We start from the raw sequence: 22,459 nt of genomic DNA on the forward strand, positions 1-22,459 counted from the left end.
GGATCCTTACAAACGTAGGGTGGAGAGGGCAATGGATCCTATTGGTTTTGGGTTAGGAATAGAGCTAGATGAGGAGTTGCCGAACGAGGGCCTCGCACATGATGATGTGATTCATACTACAGGGATGGAAATAGTGACACACAATCCATCGGTGGTAGCTGATGCACCACCAGTGCCTTTTGAGGACATCTTACGTGGTGTTACTACATGGATGGGTGATGCACCACCAGTGCGTGACAATGTTATAGGGAAATAATCTGAATTTATTGGTAGTGGGTTGGAGGAGATGGACTCTGGGTTGGGCGTGAGAGACCGAAGGATCATGGAGATGGACTATTTACGGAGTAACAGAGCAATAATAAGGGAAGACGATCCTCATCTACTGAATGATGCTCCTCCAGTGCATGACAATATGAGAGGAGCCCCAGAGGAAGAAAGGAATATGGATTAAAAATGGCGACCGACAGTCTTTATGTGGGACGAATATTTGCAAACAAAAAGGAGATGCATAAGATGCTGTCCCTATATGCGATGACAAGGCTGTTTAGTTTCCGGATAAGTAAGTCAGATCCAGGCAGAGTTATAGTGAATTGCATAGACAAGAACTGTGGCTGGAGAGTGTATGCAACAACCCATGCCAATCCGATGAACTTGGAAATAAAGACATTGACAATGAAGCACAGTTGTGATGTCGGGACAAGGTCGAGATATGGAGAGAAAGCAACGGCAAAAATATTGGCAGATCTGCTAAAAGCCAAATTCGCAAATGGCAAGAAAGGACCAAGAACATGCGAGCTCCCTGATATTGTTTTGTCTGAATTACACGTGCTAATTTCTTATACGAAGGCTTGGAATGCAAAAGAGCTGGCCATGGAGCAAGCTGGCCATGGAGCAAGCTAGAGGGAATGAAGAAGACAATTATCGGTTTCTATCGACATACTTGCACCTACTGAAGTCAACGAACCCAGGGACGTTGACTGCAATGCACAATACGGTGGACAAAAAAGGGAACGCATTGTTCAAGTACCTGTTTTTTGCTTTCGGTGCTTGCATAGCTGGTTATCAATATTTGAGGAAAGTGATTGTAATTGATGGCACCGCAATGAAATGGAAGTATAAAGGTTGCTTGATTGCAACGAGTGGACAAGATGAAAATATGCAAATTTTCCCCTTGGCATTTGGAGTTGTTGATGGGGAAAATGAAGGAGGATGGGTTTGGTTCTTTGAAAATCTGAAAAAAATTTGTACCAGATGAAGAAGGCTTAGTCTTTGTCTCTGACAGACATGCATCAATATATGCAGGCCTACGTAGAGTGTATCCTTTTGCGCAGCATTGGGCATGTTCTGTTCATTTATTTAGAAATGTGAAGCACAACTTTCATTGCGAAGGTTTGGCTACAGTGGTTTCCAAAGCTGCAAGGGCATATACAGTTGGCGATTTCCGTTATTGGTGGAGAGAAATAGAGAACCGTGGACCCGCGTGTGCTATGTATCTTACAGAAATTGGACTACCACACTGGACACATTCTCACTTCCCCGGAGATTGTTACAATATAATGAGTAGCAACATTTCTGGGTCGCTGAATGCAGCAATGCAAACTACTGTTGATTACCTGATCGTGTCGATGGTTGAGTTCATACGAGCAATGTTGATGAGGTGATTTTATTGTAGGAGGACATTGGCGAATAAAAAAAACACGATGCACCCCGGAGATAGAAGAAATACTTATAGATCACCTGGAACAAGCGGTCGACTACCGGGTGCTATCAGCCAGCGAGTGGACTTACCAAGTCAATGATGGACGCGGCCTTGCTTTCAAGATGGACTTGCAGAATAAAACTTGCACTTGTCGTGTCTTTGATGTACTAAAGGTGCCTTGCTGTCACGCTTTAGCTGTGAGAGGAGTGCTGCAAATTGATATTTACAGCCTCATTGGGGAGTTCTACTTTGTTGAGCCGTGGAGGAAAAAATATGAACAAATCATTATGGCAGTACCAAAAGAATGGGATAGCGATATTCCAGAGGCTGTAACTGAAGAGGCTGTTGATCCACCTCGAATAAAACACGGTGGTGTGAGGTCGAAGAAGAAAAGGATATTGTCACAAGGTGAAAAACATAAAGTAAGTTTCTCATGAGTGATAACTTTGGTTGTGATTACTTTTGAAGTGATCTAATGCAAATTTTTTTTGATGTAATTAGAGGAAAAAGAGGAAGACACCAAACAAGTGTGGAAGATGTTTTGGAGTGGGACACAACAGGAAAACCTGTTCGCAGCTGATTTGAAGGAAAGGTTCCAAAGTATTGATGTTTTCTGTAGATGGCATCTCATGTATGTGTTTGGGATGGGTATTACCGTTTAGAAACTGAAACATTGTTGATTTTTCAACAGAGGCTACTAAACTATTTTGCAGGTGGCTTCCATGAATCTAAGTTGGAAGAGTCTTTTTGTATCTTAGGTTGGAAGGGTCTGTTTTTTATCGTCTATCGGTTGTATTATGTCTACTTTTAGCCTCTGTAGACATGCGAACTGATAATTCAGATTTCTAATGTCTTTTGTTATGTCTATCGCAGTTATGTCTATCGGGTTTATTATGTCTATCGGAATTGTAATGTCTATTGAATTTGTAATGTCCCTCGGGTTTATTATGTCTATCAAGATTGTAAGTTCCTCGGTTATATTCCTATTGACTTTGTTCATATTTTTGGCTATCCTAATAATGTCTACCGGATTAGAATGTCTACCACCATTAACTTGTGTATAAAACCCGAAGATAAAAGAGCCAAACACCTTAATTCGTTGTACAACCAGATAACAGATAGACAAAAAAAAATCAAATACATGTCCCTCGAGAAAGGGTGGACTAAAACAGCAAAGCAATACAATTTTCCGAATAAAATAAAAGGGTAGACATAATCGGGGTAGACAACAAAATACATATCCATATGTCCATCGCATTGGATGGACATATTCGCCAGGTGATACTCAGTATCCAAATTTCCTAATGAAAAACCCAACTGCGAAGAGAAGGACAAGGAGAGAAATTAAAGTGTACAAAACAGAAGCATATGTCGGCCGGTTGCGTTTTGGGTGTGTGCTAGGAGGTGGGAATCGCTGAACAAAAGCCCTGAAGTCTGTGTACCCAGCATTTAACTCTGCGACCATCTCATGGAGGTTGTCGATCTGTTCGGAATTTGACTTGACACGAGCAAGGACCGAGCGAGGATCACATCTTTCACCCTTGTATGTGTAAGTTATGAACCGCAGCATATGGTCGTCTGTCTCCGAAAACATCGCCTTGATATCGTGTATCTCCTCCATAATGGCTTTGTCCCACCACTTGCTATAGTGATGTCCACCAGTCTTGCGAGGAGAAAAAAATGGTTGAGGGAGTCGGAATGGACAACATATAGAGAGAGAGATCGAGAAGTCTAGAATTTGAAAAAGGAAAATACTTACACCACTTTTCTTGCATTCATAGACAATACGTCCAATGCTTGGTTCGTCAGTTTTAGTAGACATTTTTAGATGACTCCCACAAATGCACTTCTGAGGTATGCCATAGGTAGGGTCTCCATAACGTCGAGACCTAATAGACGAAGCAGATGAAGGAGAAGGTGAGGGTTGAAAGTGACACTGATTAGATGACTCGGATGAAGATGAAGGTTGAGAATAACTATACTGACCCATTTTGTTAAAGAAAAATTTGGGTAGAAAAGAGGCGAAAGAATGAGATAGAAGACTTATGGGGTGTGGCGGATTAAAAGAGAGATGATTCCTTTTTAATGACATTTAGTAAGGGTATATTGGCCAAAATAATCTTCTGTTGACTTTAAAAGAAGGGACTGTCAGATGTTAAACTGTCAACACGCAACAGACACGTGAGTGATTTGCCTCAACTGTACAAAGCATAGAGAAAGGATAAAGTAGGTATCACCTCCACTTAAACATAAAGAAACACGCCTACATTGGGTTACATAAATATCTGGGTCGTACAGTGGGTCAAGTTTCCACCCACTTGTTTACATAAATATCTGGGTCCTAATTAAAATAAGTAGCAAAAGGATAAGGAAGGACGAAAATTACATTAGGTAACCGATAGTGTCATAAGGAAAGAAAACAAAAGATTTGTGGGTTTATAAGGAGACAACAAACTCCTGGTAGACATCTACAGCGTAGGACATCCGAATTTGGTCCACCAGTTCTTCGGTAAAGGAATCCGGCATTACTCCTTGGGCATGGAGCTCGATAAACTTGACGGTGAGAGGACCACAGTCGCCGGTCCTTTCATTCTGGTAAACATTCTCCAACCTCGCCATACTAAAACCTTTGGCAGAGGGATGTCCGTCGATTCTGGGTCAACAAAAGTTTTGACAATGATCGGGAGCAAATCCATGAAATGCTTCATAAGGCGCGGGAGTTTCTTGGGACCATTGTTGATAATTAACAGATCAAGGACAAAGATGTTCGCCTTTTTCAGGTTAATAGCTAGTGTGACCCAGTGGCGTTTCCTCCTATTTATAGGTACGTAAACTGTATCAACGTCGGTGTACCATGCCAGTCTCACGGATCGGTTATGGACAACCCCTCTAACGTAGTTTTTAATAATGATGTTCCAGGAGAAGGTATCCTTATGTTTGCAATTCTGGAAACGCCGTAATTCAATGGTTAACATGTTGGAGAACCAGGTGTCAAGGACAGCTATCCTTGAATCGCGAAACTTATCCCCATAACGCCTCCAGATCAGGCTGAGCATTGCTTCCATGTGCTGCAATAATCAATTAAAACTCCATTACTAATATAGTTGATTCAAAACTGTTTGAAAGGTCGGAAGTAACTTACAGGGGTATCAACCCAGTGTTTTGGCGTGTATATCTCCGTGAAGAAACTGCGCTTGACATTGATACCATCAATAATGTACTCTCTGCAAAATATGATCATGTCCATCAATTTATGATCATGTCCATCAATTGTGAAATATATATATAGGGGAAAGGTAGACCAACAAATAGTATGATGTGGCCTATACTTTTTGTCGTAAGCTTTGAGCTGTGCGAGAAACTTCCGCTGAACTGATGGTTTGATGACTTTAAGAGGAAGGAAAACATCGTCTCATGAGCTTGATTCCGAAGCTTGCTGTCCCCTCGGGGAAGTAGAACACTGGCCATAACGCCTAGGAACTGTCCTACTTCTTTTCATCGGGAGTGGAGTAAGATATTGGTCGGCAATAGGGTTACGACGTTTCCTACTAGCTTTGGTGGGTACCTGTAAAATTCTATTACCATTAGGAAGCACATGAATGTAAATAATGTTCAAAAAACATTTATAATATAATGGGACTCTAATTTAATTCACATCAATCCTACCTCAACAATTGTTGCATTGGTTTCATTAGGATATACATCTAAATCCTGTCCATCTCCATCTGCATCTCCATCTCCATCTGCAGCTGCATCTGCATCTGCATCTGTATCTCCATCAGTATCTCCACTGGCATCTCCATCTGCATGTCCATCAGCTGCATTAATGTTCTCCTCAGACACAATCTCTTCCTCAGCGTCAGAATGGTCACCGCCAGACATGTTTGTTTCCTGGTCCCCCGGTGAGTCAACCGTATCATGCTCATGAAAATCCGGTGGACATAAGTACATGAGAGTGGACAAGTTGTGTTAAACAGCATGATTTGTCCTCCGCATGTTTACCTGATTCTCTATGACGATGTGTGGTGCCTCATGTGTATCACTGGGTTGGTTGGAAAGTACCGGCTTCTCAGGCTCATCATCAGGTCTCCAGTCAGAGTCCTGTCAAAAAGTTGTTCACTTACGCAACATTTATAAACTCGTCCATCAGGTCAAAGAAAGAAGAAGAGACAAACTACCTCATGTTGTTCTGGAAGTAGTGATTCCGTTGTGTTGTCCTCTTCATCAGCTGATGCATCTTTTTCATGATGAATAAGTAATTGTACTGGATTTAGGGTGTAAATATGTAAAATAAGAAAGATAATGCATTTGTGATTATGTTAAACCTCATCCGTAGAGGAGTTGCCTAGATCAACATTATTTGGACTGTGAGCGTCTGCATTTAGTCCATCATTCCCCTCCTAATATGTGATGGCAGAGCATGTTAATACAAGTTATGCATGGGGAGTAAAAACTGGTAAAGACATATTGTTTACTAGATCCGTAGTTGCTAACCTCTGAGTCTTCGATCTTTTTGTTGATAGTCGTGACAATGTTTTGGATGTCCACCCCGTAATTATCCTATCTTGATTGGTTGAACTTGTCCACCGAGTATGGATCCTTGGTAGGTGGTGAGCTAAATAAAACCCCTTCTCTCCTCGAAGTGCTGAGTATGTCATCATAAATCTCGACCTTTAAAAGACTTTTCTCGGCATCCCACACCTGCTGAATTTTGGAAAAGTGTTCATTGTTTTTCCGGTCAACCTCAAATAAAAGTTCCTGTGCAGTGTAAGAATCGAGAGGAACATTTTCTTCTCCCACAGACGCACTCTGTTTCCGTTTGCCTTTGTTTTGTTTTGTGGTTTTCGGTAGGGTAGACTTAGTTGCCAGTTTTGAAGGTAGTTCCACCGGTTGGCTAGGTCGATCGTGTACGATACCCATAAGTAGGAGAGTCGCCAGTCCTCCATGCCAGACATCCAGCTTAAACTCGTGGCCGCCCTTGATTTTTTGGCAAATGTAATCAACTCGCTGATCTTCAACCTCGTCATTCCAAGAAATTGCCATTCTGTCTATTGGATCGTTAGAGTGCATAATCCATTTGACGTCAAGCTGTTTATGGAAAAAGTAAAAATGAGATGACATAAAGACAGGATCTAACGTTTTACGCTGTTTGGACAACATACAGAAGAACTTACATTTATTGCCATTTCTCTGTTTTGAGGATATTAGAATTGTGGAATGACCTCAACGTGGTAAGATGCTGAACAGATCGGTCCGTAAAATTGAGCTCATCATCAGCGTCAGGGAGATAAGTCTCCAACATGGGGACCACATTTAGGATCAACAACTAGAAAGCAAGTGTGAAGCCATGTGTGGCAGTATGGGACCGCATCAGCTTTTCGTGTAAGACATCAGGAGTGCGGTTGAATTTGCCAAAAATAACCGTCTCTATCGTCCGTTCAAAGGATTTCCTTCCCCATGGGTAGTGGACAAAAGTCTACAGGTCCTTCAACATCTCTGCTACTTCTTTTGATGCTCTAACCTTTGAAGAGTCGCAAAGAAGTATACCTTCTACTATAACAATTAGTGCAAGCCGTATCCTACGATTGCCGTCCATTCTATCTTCTTTAGGCAATAACTTGTCCCGCTTCAACATGTGAACAAGGTCACGGATTGAGTAATTTTCTTTTAGACCAACCAGAGTATACCAGTAATGTTGACACCCTTCGGCTGGTGTTTGCAACCTTTTCGTCTCTAACTCAGGAGGGTAAGGTGTACATTTTAGGCCTGTGAGGAGACCAAACTCACGGAGGGAAAACCGAATAGGTTGTCCACCAAATACAAACCACATTTCGTGAAGCTTGCGGGTTACAAGGGACCGACAGAGCACTTGGTGGACAAGTTTACCAAATAGTGAACTTTTGCGGACGGGTAGTTGAAACAGATGACCAAAGGGAGATGCTTTCAGCCATTGAAACTCCGGAGTTCCCTGAAGAACATCTACAATGTCCAGCAGATACTCTGGCTTTGAGTATGAATTGATGCGACCTCTAGCAGGATAGCGGTTGGTGGCGAATAACCTAGGAGGGAGTAAGGAAACATCAATATCCTGAGTAGCTTCCGCAGGCAACGGATTACTATTATCCCTGAACACTCCACTAACTTTGTTCAACGGATAACAACAATTTTCATCAGACAAAGAGTATTTTTGGTGAGAGTTGAAATTGGTCCATCATAGGGTGGACATGTACCTGGTCTTTCTGATCTGGTCCACCATGGAGACATCATTGTCAGTGACGACACCAGCTACAAACTGGTCCTCCGGAGGCATAACATACCTAGTTCCAGCGTTGTCATCATACCTGAAATGGAGGCATAATAAGGAGCGACATAAGTACATTGGGTGGAGAAGTATCGGTAGACAAAAAGAGAATGAAGATAGAAGTCCCGTGTGGACAAACACTGGCTGCGGTAACTGGTCCACCTGATCTATTACAGGGTCGGCGCTTTCATGGTCAGCAGACCTTGACTGTTGACACTGGTCCTCCGGAGGCATAACATACCCAGATGCAGCGTGGTCATCAGACCTGCAGTGGAAGCATAATCAGTAGCGACCTAAGTAATTTGAGTGGACAATTAACGGTAGACATCTGGTCTAAGAATGAGCCAAATAAGTAAATTAGATGGACAAATAAAGGAAGACAAAAACCTCTCTTGGTGGATGTTGTCCATCGCCCCAACAACCCTGCACATTTGGTAACTTGTGAGCTACCCGAAGACATAATGATGTTAATAAGCAAAGGTGGACAAGGACCATGTTCTGATGATTTTCTATACATAAGTCGGATCTTCAATTAGGTATGAAGATGGATTTTTGTAAAAAAGCAAAGGTGGACAAGGACCATGTTCTGATGGTTGTCTACCAGTAAGTCAATGGTCTATCATGATACAAATAGTGGGTGGACAAAAAAAACCGGATCTTCAGGCAGGGTTACCAAATATCTGGTCTATCAGCTTATTTTCATAATTTGGTGGACCAAAAAATGGATCTACTAAGTAGTCTATCAGATCAATTTTCAAACCTAGTCGAAGTACGCGGGTCTAATGATAAGTCGAAGCAATTAAACAGAGACAAATCTGGGAGAGGCGGGAGCGGCCCTTGGCTCTCCATCGCTTAAAATCTCGGCATCTGCCACACACACACTAAAACAAGAAAGACGAGCAGCTAGTTTTTTTGGATTTCTTAAAAAAAAAACAAAAAAAAAAGTTCTCTTAAATACCAAGGGTCGGGTTCGGAAGAAGGTTCCCCTGTGTCGCCGACTTCGGCAGTTGGAGGCGGAAGAAGAGGAGGATTCGGCCGTAGAAACGACTGTATTAAGTAATTCATCATAAATACCCACGGCGACGGGCGTGGGAGAGGCGGTAGCGGTTAGAAAGAAGAGAAGATGAAGAAAGAGAATTCAGGGGACAGAGGCTTCGAAACAAAGATTTCTCTTTCTGAAAACAGAAGACGAACGGGTTGTGTTTGTGTCTAAGTGATTAAAATACTTTTAAATTAATTGTTTTGTTTTATTAAAATTATTTTCTTTAATTTTAATCTGATATTGATCTGAGGGTAAATATGTCTTTCTGCAGTGTTCTTGTGGCAGGCGGGAGAAGCAAAAATCGGAAGTGGCATTCATGAGAAAGTTGTTCAATGTTCATGGCAGGATTGACAATTTTCTCAAAATAAAAACAATACAATAGGAATAAAGATAGAGGTTTCATGAGTTTTCTAAGGAGATGATTAACTTTGAGAAGCTTGCAAAGTTTTAAAGATCTTGTGAGACCAAGACAAATTTGACCATGAAGACAGCCTCCACAAAATCTTTAACGAACAGGTGGCCATTGAAGGCTAGCTCGATTAATTCATATGAGCTTTTAGAAGGGTTTGTTACGGGGGAGGCGCAAGTTAGGTTTCTTGCCGGCATGAGAAGGTTCAAAAGCATAAGCTCAAGGTTCTTCAAACTTTTAGGCTTATAACTCAAGCCTTTAGGAGAAGCTACAATCAGGAAACTCAATGATAGGTGATAACAGAATTTTTACCCAAGGTATCAATTCTCTATGTATTTATAGTACAAAGGGTTATCAATCCAAATGGTTGTAATGCAAGCAGATAGAATGCAATCAGCACTATGCAAGTCAAGCCAAGTAATAAAAGAGGTTTGAACTAATAACCTAACGTGAACATAAATAAAAAGAATAATGGAAGGAACTACTCGACCAAGGTACATGATGCAAGCAGTCGAGTACCAGATCGAGTATGTGATCGGGTTACAAGAAACTAAGAACAGAATGATGAACCACTTGAAAGTCCACACGATGCAATTGATCGAGTACTTGATCGGGTGGGGGATCGAGTTATTGCAAAAACTGTAAACAATCAAAATACAAAAGATTCTAAGGATGGGGTAACCGGTTCATAAGCATTCCTAATCAACCTAGAATGTTTTACATGCCTCAAACAATCTATTCCCTAGACAATGAGTCTCTTACTCTTGCTAATCCATTCTCATGGTAGAAACAATCAACCCTAATCACTTCTCTACCCAACTATCGTTGGAGAAACATGACCAAGCAGGGAACAATATCCGATCCACTAATGTCAATGAATCCATTACTCATCTAATCTTTTAGGCTAAGTAAATAAATCTCTGGCATTAGTTGGTTTAACAGTTTCAACAAACATCTTTCGATGCAGTAACACCTAAGATCTAGTCATTTGCTGGGTTTAGAAAATGAATTTAGAAAAGCTTAAGCTAAAAGGTAGAAATTAGACATTTGTTGGGTGTAGATTAGAAAGGATCAAAATTGATATATGTGCCTTTGGGTAGATTGGATCCTATTCTTGTATGCATCTGTTGGATCTTACCTTTAGGCTAGCATTCTCCTAAAGCTCAATCCATTTTTGTTGAGAGAAACCAGTTTTAAAAAGATAAACCCTTTGAAAAAGAGACCACCTTTGTCTCTAACCCATTCATCCTAGCCAAATGAGTTTGACGAAAACGCATTGCTTGATTCATGATTTACTGCTAATAATTGTTAAAGGGAATGACGAATCTGAATACATGTGTAGATTAGAGGTAGAATCAGGTTTTGTTGTGAAGGGCGTGGCGAAAGTTCTTAAGTAGATTCCCTTACCATGCATCTTAGAGTTAATAACTTGGACATTGAATTTAACTGACCAATCAGTAAGTTTTGGTTCTGAGTCCCCACTTTTAAACCTCATCCTCTTACTTTCTTACAAGAGGTCTAGCAAGAGAGAAGTTTGGGGGTGTTGATAACTCTCCATTTTACTCTTTCTTACGCATCTTTTTAGTCATGTTTTGCATGGTATATAGCCTAGCCTTGGCATTTTTAGGTCTTTAACCTTAGATATTTGCATTTAGGTGATTTAGGGTGTTGCATTGTTGCATTTTGGATAGAAACAGGTGCTTTGGAGTCTAAAAAGAGCAAGAATGAGGTGAAACCCGAGCATGTATCCGATGATGTGATCGTGCAAGAAGAACAGCCTGAACCTTAACCCGATCAAGAGGATCTAAGTGCAGGAAGAACTACCCGAAGCACAACCCGAGGATGTACCCGACCCTAGCCTCATGTAGGCCTTCGGACAGGGCTGTGCGGCTAGGTCAAAAGGGGTTTCCATATATAAAACCTTTTCTATTTTTCTCAAAAAAACACGCCACAAACGACAACATAGAGAGAGCGAGGGCTACATAGGCGATTTCCAGCCGATCTAAACTCCTTGAATTTATTTTTAGTATTTTTCCTTTTTTCTACTTTACAATTTTACGTTTTCAAAACATTACTGTTTTTTATTTGTTTTCACTTTCTTTTTAATATAATTCAAGTTTATTTCGTTTTCTATGTCGTTTGTGATTAGATCTGAGTAGTGAATCAAAGTTTCTAGGGATGTGATAGGTTAGTGAGTGTTCTTAATCGATTAGGATGTTTTAGATTGATTGTTCTTATTAGTGTTCTTAATGCTAGTTTCAGACCGAAAGGTTGTGTAACACCCCGACTGCCACCTCTTAGTGGGCCTTATGTCCAATCCCAGTCCATGGGTCCATCTTCCTTAATGGGCCGCACATCCTCTCACAAGGCGCATGAGCCCATCCATATCCGACGGTCGGTTTGCTACGTCCGGGAGGCTTTAAAGACTTGTTACCGTCCCTACAAATCACCACATGATCTTTCCCTATGTTTTATCCTCACTCGCACAGTTCCGAGAGTCACTTCCCGGAAGGTCAACCATCCTGTGACTACTCAAGCTCAAGCACGCTTAACTCTGGAGTTCTCTCAGGCCTCTTGACCAAAAAGATATGTGCGCTTTGGTGACATAGGTGGCCAAATTAAGTCTTTTAAACCGCTCAGCAAGATTCTGATACCAGAGTATCACAATTCACCCCCACTAACAAATCGCAACGTCCTCGTTGCACACCAAGACCGTCACCCCCGACAGTGTGAGCCCACTCGACTCCACACACGTTTGGGTTTGACTCTGATACCACTTGTAACGCCCCGACCGCCACCTCTTAGTGGGTTCCATGTCCAATCCCAGTTCATGTGTCCACCTTCCTTAATGGGCCTCATGTCCTCTCACTTGGCTTGTGAGCCCATCCATATCCGACGGTCGGTTTTCTACGTCCGGGAGGCTTTAAAGACTTGTTACCATCCCATAAAATCACCACATTATCTTTCCCTGTGTTTTATCCTCACTCGCACAGTTCCGACAGTCACTTAAGGTCACCCATCCTGAGCCTACTCCAGCTCAAACATGCTTAACTCTGGAGTTCTCTCAGACCCCTTGGCTGAAAACATAAGTGCACTTTGGTGACATAGGTGGCCAAATCAATTCTTTTAAACCTTTCCGCAAAATTCTGATATCGGAATGTCACAGGTTGAGACTAGATCTAGGGTGTTTCCACATCGAGAGATGTTTGTTGAAATACTTGAACTAACTAATACTAGAGATCTATTCACTTAGCCTAACTCTACTCAACAGACTCACTAACCGCTGACATTCTGCCCCTACCACGACCACGACCACGTCCACGATCAGCAACAGCTCCACCCGTAACCATCTGCACTACCCAGAACAGAAAGCTAAGCATACAATTCAAAACTGCACACAAAACACACATCTTACCGTGGAATCTCATTGAAGGCTCGAAGAGGATGATACTAGGACTCCATACCACAAACAAATTGACTAACTACTCATAATCAATTTCCATTTACAACATCATATATCAAGCAACATGAAAATAATTCACCTAGTTAGATTCCCTAACCGCTCTAAACCATTCACTTAACCATCCTAGAACCGTAAGGGCTCTGATACCAAACTGAAACAACCATTTTTTATAATAATAATAACATATAGTTAAGCATCCCTGATATGATCGTGGCAAGCACGGAGCCAGAAGCTGCAGAAAAGCCGGAGATGGTGGGAAGGATCACTCGGTCAAGAGCTAAGGAGATGGCCAAGGAAGCTCATTCACTCATAGTTGACGGGTCATTCAACCTACCAAGGATCCAAGTCTTCAACATATCCACCTTGAAGACTTCACCCGGTAATGAGGACTAGGTAACTTAGGTGTGAAGTTTGTACTCTTTTTCCCATAGCTTAGTTTTGTCCCAATGGGTTTTCTCAGCATGGTTTTTAATGAGGCAAATGGATCACTATGTCGAGTTATCTAGAAGTCATTACCAATGGGGAATAATGTACTTCTGTACTAGTACAAGTGACTTCTGTACTACTAGAGGTCACCTAGACGTTTTGCTGTTTTCTTATTTCCTTAAAACGTCTTGTTGTTTTATTTTGAACTACCTGTTGTTTGGAGTGTCGAGACTAGGGTTGATTATAAAACCCCATAGCACGCCTCCTTGTTCTTTAGCGAAGAAGTATGTTGAACAAGTATTGTTAAACTTTTTCTCTCAATTCGAATTCTTGAATGCGTTCTTGATTTCTGAGTTTCTATACACTTTGTGATTCAGAAACTCTTCACTTTTGTTTTCAATCCATATAACCATCAAAAACAATCCTCACCATCTCATCATTGTTTTATCACTCGATCACCACCATATCCACCCACATTATCATTCACGCACCATCACCATCGAATCTCATCACTAGTCACCTGTCTTCAGCCTTTCATCGGAGTTCCATCCTAGGGAGATCGTATTATGTGGTATCAGAGCCAACTCTGTGCCAAAGGCTAAGCGATTCTAAAAACCCTAATCTCTTGTGTTTTTGCTTAATTTCGTTGTTTAGTTTTAGGGTTTGAAATTTTTGTTGTTCGTTTGTGTCTAGATCGAGTTCTGTGAGTTTAGGGTTTAGTTTTGTGTTATTTTTGAAATTTGATTGCCTTAGGGTTTAATTATTTTGAGTTTGTTCGTTATAGGGTTGGGTGTCGATCGATTCTCTCGTGGTGTCACTCGACACTAGGTCTGTAGTCGTGTGTTTCTTGTTTAAAATTCAGAGTCTTAGAGTTTATTTTCGTTTCTCTCATTCAAGGAACATTTTACTTCGTGTTTCTTCTTTAATTTGCAGGTACAATGGAGCTTTCACCAGAAGCTATGGAAGCTTTGAACCAAGCCATGTCTAAGCAGATAGCCGAAGTAAACAAGACAATGTCTACTCAGTTTCAGCAACAGATGGAGCAGCTCAGTAACAAGTTTGAGAAACAGATCAAAGATATAGCTCAAGCAACTAGCGCTTCAGATCAGAGTTCTTCAGAACCGCCTAGTCCTAATGAGGCTCTCCGCTTAGCTAAAGGAAAGGCACACGTGGGAGCTTCTTTCAAACTTACACGGATCAGAACAGCTAACTCACCTACTGGGGGAAGAGAGACTTGTTTCAATCAGAGAAGAGATACTCAAAGCACAGAATGAGAACATCGCAGAACTGGTAGAAATCCTACACGTCCACGACGAGCTGAACAAGTAGCTGGGCATTGAATATACTTTGATAGAGATAGAGAGTATTCAGAAGAAGATGAAGCTTCAGATCATAGCCAAGAGACAATGAGGAGAAACAGAAACAGAGATCACGGCAGGGAGTAGCTAAGTCATCTCAAGATTCAGTATCCTTCATTCCACGGTACCAATGATCCCGAGACTTATCTAGACTGGGAAAGGAAGATGGAATCTAACTTTCAGGTTCAAGGTACTTATGAGTTGAACAAGGTGAAGATAGCCATATCCGAATTCAACGGCTATGCTTTGTTGTGGTGGGAGCAGTTGGGACTTACTAGACATCGACAGAGAGAGCCTGCTATCACTACATGGGAACAGTTAGTCACGCAGATGAGAAAGAAGTTTGTGCCTACACACTACCAGAGAGAGGCTCTTAACAAGCTTAGGCGTCTCATTCAAGGTACCAAGTCTGTTAGAGAATACTATCAAGAGCTAGAAATGTTTATGATCAGGGCTGACCTAAGGCAAAGTGAAGACATGGTTATGTCTAGATTTCTTGGAGGTTTAAACAGAGAGATTCAAGACAAGGTAGAGCTGCAGAACTATGAGGATGTTCAAGAAATGGTACATAATGCAGAGCTGACTGAATCGCAGATTAAGAGAAAGGGAGTGAGGACAACATTTACGCCTAACATGTCCAAGCCAAGAGAGTTCAGTAAACCCGCCTTCACCAAGGATAGCAAACCCGCGACAGCCACAGTCAAAGAGGAAGTTAAGGTCGATTTCAAGCCCAAGAGTAGCACTTCTACAAGTCATATCATGTGTCTCAAATGCCAAGGAATGGGGCATTATTCCAGAGACTGTCCTAACAAGAAGATGTTTCTTCTTCAAGAAGGGGGAGAGATTGTGCTTGTAGACAGTTCAGAGAGTGAACCAGAGTCAGATTTCGGTGAAGAAGGTGAACCAGCAGTCATGGGAGAGATGTTGGTAGCACGCAGAGCTTTAAGTGTTCAGATTCATCCAGATGATAGAGGACAGCGTGAGAACCTATTTCACACACGGTGTATGGTTCAAGACAAGGTATGCACCTTGATCGTTGATGGTGGAAGTTGTACTAATGCAGCTAGTGAAGAGATGGTACAAAAGCTTAATCTCAAGACCACTTCACATCCAAGACCTTATCAGCTACAGTGGTTGAACAACAAGGGAGCTTTAACAGTTTCGCAGCAAGTGATGGTGAAACTAACGATTGGGAAGTATGAGGATGAGCTGCTTTGTGATGTGATTCCAATGAAGTCAAGTCATATCCTTTTGGGAAGACCATGGCAGTTCGACAGAAGAGTATTTCATGATGGCTACACCAACAAGAAGTCATTTGAGTTCAAAGGACGCAAGGTTACTCTTCTACCACTTACACCCAGCGAAATCTACAAGGACCAGTTTCACATGAACCGCAAGGATACAGAGAAAGTGTCTCACAGCCTGTACATCAATCACAGCGAGTTCAACAAGCTATTTGATCCAGAGATGACCACATTCATGTTTGTTTATAAAGAGACACTCACCAGTACCAAGCCAGCAGAAGAGCTTCCACACGAGATGATAGAGATTATAGAGGAGTACAAGGATGTATTTCCAGAAGAGATACCTCCAGGTTCGCCGCCAATACGTGCGATAGAGCATCAGATCGATTTGGTACCAGGTTCAGCACTACCGAACAGACCCGCTTACAAAACTAATCCAGTAGAGACCAAAGAGCTTCAGAAGCAAGTAGAAGAGCTGATGAGCAAGGGACATATCCGAGAGAGTCTCAGTCCATGTGCAGTACCAGTTTTGCTTGTACCCAAGGAAGATGGTTCATGGAGGATGTGTGTTGATTGCAGAGCTATTAACAACATTACAGTGAAGTACAGACATCCGATTCCGAGATTAGATGACATGCTGGACGAGTTATGTGGTTCAACAGTCTTCTCAAAGATAGATTTGAAGAGTGGGTATCATCAGATCAGAATGAAGGAAGGAGATGAATGGAAAACAGCTTTCAAGACCAAGCAAGGGCTCTACGAATGGCTAGTCATGCCGTTTGGTCTCACAAATACTCCAAGCACCTTCATGCGTTTAATGAATCATGCTCTCAGACCTTTCATAGGCATCTTTGTGGTTGTGTACTTCGACGACATACTCATATACAGCAAAGGTCTAGAACAACACTTAGAACACATCCGCCAAGTTCTAAATGTTCTTCGTTCTCAATCCCTCTTTGCTAATTTTGCTAAATGTTTATTCTGTACCACTAAGGTTATTTTTCTAGGCTTTGTTGTCAGTGCAGAAGGAGTTAGAGTGGACGATGAGAAGATCAAGGCTATCAAGGAGTGGCCAACACCCAAAAACGTGGCAGAAGTCAGGAGCTTTCATGGTTTAGCCGGGTTCTACAGGCGATTTGTCCAAGACTTCAGTACTATTGCAGCGCCACTTACAGAAGTTGTCAAGAAGGATGTAGGATTCAGATGGGAGGAAGCACAAGAGAAGGCGTTTTCAACCTTAAAAGAGAAGCTTATCACTGCCCCTATTCTTTTACTATGAAAACTTTTAAGATTGAATGTGATGCCTCCGGAGTGGGTATAGGTGCTGTTTTGATGCAGGATAGGAAACCAGTAGCTTACTTCAGTGAAAAGCTAGGAGGATCGACGTTGAACTATCCTACATATGACAAGGAGCTGTACGCCTTGGTTCGGGCTCTTCAAACGTGGCAGCATTACCTGTGGCCCAGGGAGTTCGTTATTCACACTGATCACGAGTCCCTGAAGCATCTCAAAGGACAACAGAAGCTCAACAAGAGACATGCCAGATGGATGGAGTTCATTGAGACTTTTCCCTACATAGTTAAGTACAAGAAAGGTAAAGATAATGTAGTCGCAGATGCATTATCAAGGAGGTACACTCTCATTTCTACTTTGTCTTCTAAGCTAGAAGATTTTGATGAAATAGTAGGACTTTATGAGACTGACATCGATTTTGCTGAGAGCTATGGCAAATGCCATAAATTTGCTTTTGAAAACTATTATAGGCAGGATGGATATCTGTTCTTTAAGCATCAACTGTGCATACCAAGAGGATCCATGAGAGAGCTGCTGATCAGAGAAGCTCACGGAGATGGACTAGCTGGACATTTCGGAGTGTCAAAGACTCTACTTGGACTGCAAGAACACTTCTATTGGCCTCAAATGAAGAAAGACGTTGAGAAGGTTTGTTCTAGGTGCCATATCTGCAAAATGGCGAAGGGTAAGGTACAGCCCCACGGCTTGTACACTCCTCTCCCTATTCCTTCTCAACCTTGGACTCATATTTCTATGGATTTTGTTCTTGGCTTACCTCGAACCAGAAATGGTAGCGATTCGATTTTTGTTGTGTTTGACAGGTTTAGTAAGATGGCTCACTTCATTGCAAGTCACAAGACGGACGATGCTGTTATTGTAGCTAACTTGTTTTTCAGGGAAGTAGTACGTCTACATGGAATGCCTCAAGTGATTGTCTCAGACCGAGATACAAAGTTTCTAGGACACTTCTGGAGGACGCTATGGGCTAAGCTCGGAACCAAGCTATCATTCTCAGCCACATGTCACCCGCAAACATATGGGCAAACCAAAGTGGTGAACATGACGCTATCTACACTCCTCAGGACCTTAGTGAGAAGCAATCTCAAGTCATGGGAAGAATGTCTACCACATGTTGAGTTTGCATATAATCACGCTAAGCATTCTGCTACTCTGTTTTCTCCTTTTGAAATTGTTTATGGTCTTAATCCACAATCACCTCTAGACTTGATTCCTTTACCTTTAAGTGTGAAGTGTAGCTTTGATGGCAAAGAAAAGGCTGAGCAGGTGAGGAGGATACATGCTAAAGCTAAGGAGAACATAGAGAAAAGGACCAAGAAATACGAGAAGCATGCGAACAAGAGCACAAAGGAGCTCGTTTTTGAAGAAGGAGACTTAGTGTGGATTCACTTACGCAAGGATAGGTTCCCAGAAGAGAGGAAGAGCAAGCTTCTACCACGAGCAGATGGTCCATTTGAAGTCATCAAGAGGATCAATAACAACGCATACCAGATTGATCTTCAAGGTAAGTATAACATATCATCAACATTCAATGTTTCTGACTTGCTCCCTTACTATGCAGATTCTGATTTGAGGACAAATCCTTTTGAAGAGGGGGAGGATGATATAATCGTGGCAAACACGGAGCCAGAAGCTGCAGAGAAGCCGAAGATGGTGGGAAGGATCACTCGGTCAAGAGCTAAGGAGATGGCCAAGGAAGCTCATTCACTCATAGTTGACGGGTCATTCAACCTGCCAAGGATCCAAGTCTTCAACATATCCACCTTGAAGACTTCACCCGGTAATGAGGACTAGGTAACTTAGGTGTGAAGTTTGTACTCTTTTTCCCATAGCTTAGTTTTGTCCCAATGGGTTTTCTCAGCATGGTTTTTAATGAGGCAAATGGATCACTATGTCGAGTTATCTAGAAGTCATTACCAATGGGGAATAATGTACTTCTGTACTAGTACAAGTGACTTCTGTACTACTAGAGGTCACCTAGACGTTTTGCTGTTTTCTTATTTCCTTAAAACGTCTTGTTGTTTTATTTTGAACTACCTGTTGTTTGGAGTGTCGAGACTAGGGTTGATTATAAAACCCCATAGCACGCCTCCTTGTTCTTTAGCGAAGAAGTATGTTGAACAAGTATTGTTAAACTTTTTCTCTCAATTCGAATTCTTGAATGCGTTCTTGATTTCTGAGTTTCTATACACTTTGTGATTCAGAAACTCTTCACTTTTGTTTTCAATCCATATAACCATCAGAAACAATCCTCACCATCTCATCATTGTTTTATCACTCGATCACCACCATATCCACCCACATTATCGTTCACGCACCATCACCATCGAATCTCATCACTAGTCACCTGTCTTCAGCCTTTCATCGGAGTTCCATCCTAGGGAGATCGTATTAATCCCATACTACCTAATTAAACCAACAACCCACACATTACTAACATACCAGAATACCAATAATAAACCAACATCCAATAACATGCACAGTGGAAACATATAACATTAATTATGTCAAATATATAACATCCATACAATAATACTCCTAACCATTCTATCCAGCAACCTAGCAAAACTCTAACCATGGTTCCAACATCAATAACATAACCAACAACACTCAAACGAGACCCCAGATCATCATCCTCCTCATCGCCATGATTCCACGTCACATACCTGCACACTACAAACAACAATTGGGATGCGTAAGTATTATCACAAATACTTAGTGAGGCAATCCTCCCATCTACTAGGTTATACACACAAGCAACTGAGATTCCAATGTTTAACAAACAACAAACAAACACAACAAACTAGGTAAAACAAGGGGCAAACATGTGGGTGTCGATCGACACAAGAGTGGTGTCGATCGACACTGGCCCAAACATGGTGTCGACCGACACCTAACTGGTGTCGATCGACATTGCCTTCGCAGACGCGAACTGCACGAATCGGAACGACGAACCTCTGTTTCAAGCCACCTCCAATCTTTCCCAAACTCTCCCAAACGCCTCAGAAACCTATGAAACACGAAACCAACAAAACCAAGCAAGCAAAACACCACAAACAACAAAGAACAACCAAACAAAAGTGATCTCAGGATTAGATCAGCCATGGTCCTGCAATCCACTCTTTTGCAGGAAGATTTGATTAAGAAACGATGGAAACAACACCACAAGAAGCTTCTCCTTTGTTCCCAGCAACCACACTCCCTTCCACAGCAACAGATCTCACAAAAAACCACCAAGAACAAGACAAAATCTCTCAAGAACACAAACTCTCTCTTTTCTCTCTTTTCTTCTACAAAACGGCGACCAACACTCTAATCCACGACCCTAGGTCGACTTTTCCATTATATATATCGGTTAGGAACTTCTATTGAACCAAACCAAACCAAAACGACAATTCCAACAAACCTGGTCGAACCAAAAATAATGGTGTCGATCGACACCCCTTCCCAATGCCCAAAAATTGGTTTGCGGATGTTACAGTCTTGGTCTAGCTTTGATGTTAGTTATTGTTGTGACATTTCTCTCGGCATAGCATTTAGTATTATTTTTTTTCGGTTACAACACATGTGGTTTCAGTAACACTAATGATGTCTTTTAGTGAATGTTCAATTCCTTATGTATGGTACCAAAACCACTGCGTTATGGCTTGTCTACCACAATATGACACAAATGCATATTAAAATTATCTAGTTTTTTTCCAATATATATTGAGGTTTCCATCTCTTTGTTTGCATTTTGTAACGCCCTAACCGCCACCTTTCAATGGGCCCCATTTCCAATCCAGTCCATGGGCCCACTTTCCTTAGTGAGCCTCACGTCCTCTCACTAGATCCACTTTGGTGACATAGGTGGCCAAATCAATTCTTTTAAACCTCTCTGCAAGTCTCGGAAACCGGGGTGTCACACATTTAAATGTATCCGATTAGGAATTTATCTTTGTATATAAATATATTCTTTATAAAATAAAACATTTTGTTTACAATGTTGACTATAACTAGGTTAAGATTTGTGTTATGTACGGGTTAAATTATGACCTTTCAATTGATTTACAAATTTAATTATAGTAAATTTATACATACACTAGATAAGCATCTGCGGTGTACCGCAGGGACATATTTTATTTTCAATTATTTTATTATTCTATAATTTAGTGTTTTTTAATGGAATATATATTGTTTTTTTTTTGTCAACCAAACATTAAAATAAAAGATAACTCCAAGGTTAGTTGCCCAAGCCGGAGGGAAAGAGTTTACAAAAGTAGATGCAGAAATTAACAGTCTCGAAGAGCGAGCAAGACAATCAGCCCGAACATTGGATGTACGCGGAATCCTCGTAAGCACGAAGGATGAAAAAGATGAACGAAGTACACCAAGCTCATCCAACAGGTTGGAGAAGGCAGGCTATTCATCGGGGGACTGCACCATCGCCACTAGTTCAGTATAATCTGTCTGAAAACTCTGACAATCAACACCCGCCGCCAAAATGGAAGCCATCGCCCTAATCAACGCATGAAGCTCCGAATGTAGAGGTGAAGGACCGCGTCGCTAACTACGTGCAACCAAAAGCAACGAAATATCCTCACTATCGCACAAAGACCAGCCTAACCCTTCCAACGAATCTGGAGCCTTCCAAGAACCATCGACCTGACACCGGGGGCCCGGGTCCCGAGCCTCCACGGGTAAAGGATCCAAAGGAGCCAAAGTGAAGGACTTTGCCTCCTCCCATAATAACTTATCAGTAACCGCCTGATTAATGACATCACCTGGCTCTGCCTCGATACCCTGAAAAACTTTTTTCTTTCTATCTTTCCAGATAGAACAAACAATCCATGGGAGGAGTAAAATTGTATCTGTGACTCCCGACTGGGGACGTGCCCGCCAATATAGGAAATCTAGGTTCGGATAAATAGAACCATAGGGGAAGCCATCAATGCATAAGTCCAGCAGGGACAAAGCCCAAATTCGACGCAAATGGGGACATTCAAAAAGAGCATGATTGATAGTCTCCACCACCAAACCACAACGTTTACATAAGGGATCACACCTGACTCCCCTATGAACAAGGCGTTCCAACACAGACAGGGAACCAGAAGCAACCTGCCAGAAGAAATGCTGAATCTTCAGGGGAACCTCAAGTTTCCAAGCCTGTGCCCTAAGAGCCGTACACGTCGGTCCATATTCTACCTCTTTAACTAATTCACGTGCA

At 41.7% G+C, this 22,459-nt stretch overlaps 1 protein-coding gene and 1 pseudogene across 1 annotated transcript in view; one reads left to right on the top strand and one right to left on the bottom strand.

Moving 5' to 3' along the window:
• Nucleotides 1–21,626, bottom strand: part of LOC104747193 (glycine-rich protein 3 short isoform) — a 57,161-nt gene extending 35,535 nt beyond the window's left edge. The window contains exon 1 of the mRNA XM_087488990.1: nt 21,595–21,626. The gene's annotated coding sequence lies outside the window, so the exon portion shown is untranslated. The remainder of the gene's footprint in view (nt 1–21,594) is intronic.
• On the top strand, nt 287–2,136 carry LOC147926867 (uncharacterized; annotated as a pseudogene).
• Nucleotides 21,627–22,459: the final 833 nt, after the last annotated feature.

The sequence above is a fragment of the Camelina sativa genome, chromosome 15 (assembly GCF_030686135.1).
Source record: "Camelina sativa cultivar CO46 ecotype springtype chromosome 15, ASM3068613v1".
NCBI classification, from domain to species: domain Eukaryota; kingdom Viridiplantae; phylum Streptophyta; class Magnoliopsida; order Brassicales; family Brassicaceae; genus Camelina; species Camelina sativa.